The following is a 4,122-nucleotide window of genomic DNA, read 5'->3' on the forward strand; positions in this document are numbered from 1 at the left end:
GCCCGCCCCGAGGGGAGCCCCGCGAGCCGCTGAAGCCCCGCCCGCTCCCCCTGCGCGGCCAATAAGCACCCGCGGGGGCGCCTCCGCCGGGAAGGATTGGGCAGAGCCGCCTGTCAATCTTCAAACTTAAAGGCGGGGATAACCCGCCCCCTCCCCCCCGGCCGCCCCACCGCGCAACAGGTTGCTGGGGAGAAGGCGCGGAGGGAGCGGCGGGGTGAGCCCTCGCCGTGCAGGAAGGGAGGCGAGGGTCAGCATGGATCACCCTGACGGCAGCGACCGCGGACCGCCTGGAGCCCCCCTGCCGGGGGGGGGGGCGGTGCTGCCTGCCACACGTCTCGCACCTCTCCTCAGCCCCGGGGCGGTGGGAGCGCAGCACCGCGCCCCTCCTCCCCTGCGCGGAATCTCGCCGCTCTCACCTTAAGTCCTGGATCCCCGGGGCACAGATTAAACAGGGGCGTCCCCGAGTCACCGCTGGGGGAGGCCGGGGGTTTCCCTCACCCCCAGGGAAGCGGGGCCGCAGGTGAGCGCGGCGCGGCAACGGCCGCGGGTAACAGCCGCCGCTGGCGGGTAACGGCTGTCCCTCGCGAGTAACGGCCGCCCCTCGCGGGCAGCGGTGGGGGGACGCCGCTGGTTTTCCGCCGTCGCGGGGCTGCCCGAGAGCCGAGCCGAGTTAACGGGGAGGGCAGGGGAGGAAGGTGCGTGAGGGAAACCGGGGCGGCGCAGCGAGGAGCGGTGCCTCCGGACTCGCAGCCCGGCGGGGGCTGCCGCCGCGGAGGTGCCTGTCAGCGTCACGTTTCTTTGCGCCAGCAAGAAAGCTGATAAATATCTCCAGGGCAAAACACATTAGCTAATATCCAGTTTCATTCCTCGGAGGTGACTAGTCACAGCAGTGGGTGAATAAAAGCTTTACAATATTTTTGCTCTCTTGTGTCTGCAATTAAAAGCATACTAATAATAGTGTGAGCGTGCAAGAGTTGCTTGCCTTTAAAATTCCTAATGGCAGGGTCTGACTTTCATTCATCTTCCTCAGCTGCTAAATCTACATTTCTGTCTTAATGAAATGTGATACACAGCCTGTTTAAAAAAAAAAAAGTTCCCAACAGTAGGAAAAATTACTAAGGAGGGGCAGATTCAAGGACAAAGAAGGCTGTTTGGAAATTACTTTGTGAAAACCTGCGATGCATTTTGTTAAAAAAAGTAATATTTGAAGTTGTCCTTCAGTGATGGAACAGTATTATGACGTACAGTCTTGTTTGCTGTATGGAAAACTTGAATTTAGAAGATCAGGCGTAGACATGGTCAGTCATGTCTGCATCTAACTCGACACCCACAAATAATTTGACTTGGCTTGGGATAGCGGCCTCAGTGGACATCTTTTTTGCAACATCAGAATTGCAATCTGTGAAATAGTTTTGCATTCTGTATTGAAATGCCTGTGGAAAGCTGCAGAAAGCTACTTTGTTAAACAATTATACTGAACTGTGGACTTGGACACTGCTGCAAAAGGTAGTAATTATAGGAGTAAGACACCTAGCTAATAAGTTAAGCAGCAATAATACCAACTTACCCACCCTGATGAGGCATTCACGTTCTATTTTCGAAGTTGAACGTCTTCTTCCTAAGAACCAAGGGAAGATAATTCTGTAGAAAAAAACGAGTCCCAAAGCCAGGGATCTCTTACAGTTTCATAATCATGGTGTTGGTATTTCTACTTTTCAGAAGTGACAAGGTTCCACAATGTGTGATTGGAATTGCCCAGATGTGATGATCTGGTGTCAAGTTTGGGCTTCTCTTTAAAAATAAAACCAAATAAACTCCCACAAGCAATCCAGTATGGAGACAGGAGATGGCACTGGTGTAATTTAAAGGAATGTCTACCTTCATCAGCATGAGTATATTACTGTATAATTAATATGTTAATGTGTTCTTGATAAGTGTTTATTATCTAAATTTTATTCTAAATTTAGGCTGTGGTAAAACAAAGTTATAAAAAAAGTGTTCAGTAGAAATTTTCTCATTTATTCATTTCAAAGGAGAAAGATTTTCTTTAAATAAACTTCATTTTGCAGAGTTTCCAAATCAAACCATGTGTGTATGTGTGCAAATGTGCATGTGTGTATATATAGAGTTAGAAAGTGAAAATGAGTAATAAATCATTTACAAACAAAGTCGTTTAGCTTTTTAACTTAAAGATGTACCTTTAAAATATTTTCTCTTTAATGATGATGTCTTTTGAACCATATCTGTAATAAAACAGTCTCTTCTATTTTAAAGTCAGTACAATACTTGTCATGGCATTTCTCTAGAGATCATACCTAGGGCCTCTCTTTTCAGTTGGTAAAGAGAGTTGTGAAATCTGATAGATGGAAGAACATATTTTGAAGTATTTATGCTCAAACTAAAGGCAGAAGGGGATTTTCAACAAATTGATTGTGAATTTGAGAGGCAGCTTTTTAATTATAGACAAAAAGTTTTCAGGTGGTAAACAGTGAAGGGATGGGATTGACCCTTCTGATAATAAGTTTCTGATACAGAAATTTCTAATTTTACCAGAATTTAATGGATACAGGGTCAGGTTCTTTGATCTTTATCATCTCCATCATCAAGTAGTAAATCTCTCTGTACAAACAGCAAAACTCCTCTTTACTTCTAGCAATTGTTGTCTTGTCAAACAAGTCAATGAGCTCTTAAGGCGCAGTCCAAGTAAAAAGTGCATGATACGTTTTTATCTTCTTTTCACAGCACAACATAATATTAAAATGTGTCGCAAATTACAGAGTAGATAAGACTTTTGAAGGGATTTTCCTTGCCTTGCTGACTGGCTCAACTCTTTGTGCCGACACTGGTGTCCAAATCCTACTTGAATAAAATTCATCTGGGCTAAATTCTCATCCAATTACACAGCTGTAAATCCAAAATGTCTTATCAATTGTCACCGAAGTCAGTGTAACAAATCAGTCCAATGGAATTGGAATCAGAATTGGGTCCAATGACAGGTCCATTGATCTCTAACATAAATTGCTGATGAACAAAGTGACCGGTATTTGGGGAAAAAAGAAAAAAGTCTGAAGACTCTTTTAGAATGCTTGCAGCTCTACTACACTGGATATTTAATCTTTTAAAATATATTTGAGTGTAAACAGAAACAGAAAGCTTTAAAATAAACAAGACCTGCTCATTTGACAGTGTGCTCCTGGAATTCTACTGAGCAACATTTCTTTCTAAATAAATTACCTGTGAAGTTCTTCACGATAAATCAGTGGGTCCCTATATTTTAAGACATTTGTTTATTAAAAAAAAGAATGTAAATCCATTCTTATTTTAAATGAAATCATTTCTGAGGGCATCTGGCTTCTGCTTCTGATGATGGATCATAAATTTGTATTTCTTATTGAAGCCTACAACTCCCAGTTCCTATGTAAGAGAAACAGAAGTTTACTGTCCACCAAGTCTACATAAAAATTTATAGTTATCAAAGTCTGCCCTCTGTTGATATGAAATAATTTTAACATCTTAATCGTAGCCAAGCCTGATTTTTATTATAGTACTTTTCACAGGAGTTCAGTAATTAGTTACAGAATTAATTCCAGAGATTCTCTTAAAATAAATTAGCAAAAACAAAATAATTGTGATGATTAAATATTGGGAAAGGAGACCAAATATGACATCCAAATGCCTGGGCTTTTTTTTTTTTTTTTTTTTTAAACCAGTTTCTAAGTAGATAGCATCAGTGTTTTGTAACCTACAAATGCAAAAAAGATGTGAAGTTTCTTGTCAGTATATATTAATTATCTTGACAAGGAAATTAAGCAGGGGAGAGGATGAGATCAGCAAATGAGATTTATGGAAGCATTTGAACACTTACTGATGATATAAGTATTTTTGCTATTACAGTTCAACTTTGAAATGCCATCCCTTGTCCTCCCATCTTGGTCTTCATCTCTGAGAGTTGGAGAAGCTCCATGAACTCATGTTTAATTGCTTCATATGTAAGACCAAGGCATGAAGGATTTTACAGTACCTGCTGTGGCACAAAGAAAATTTTTGTCCTCCACGGTATGATAGGTGATTTGGTCAACAAAGATCAAAGAGAAATCCTATATAGGTAGACTGCTATAACAG

The sequence above is a fragment of the Dromaius novaehollandiae genome, chromosome 1 (assembly GCF_036370855.1).
Source record: "Dromaius novaehollandiae isolate bDroNov1 chromosome 1, bDroNov1.hap1, whole genome shotgun sequence".
In the NCBI taxonomy this organism is placed as follows: domain Eukaryota; kingdom Metazoa; phylum Chordata; class Aves; order Casuariiformes; family Dromaiidae; genus Dromaius; species Dromaius novaehollandiae.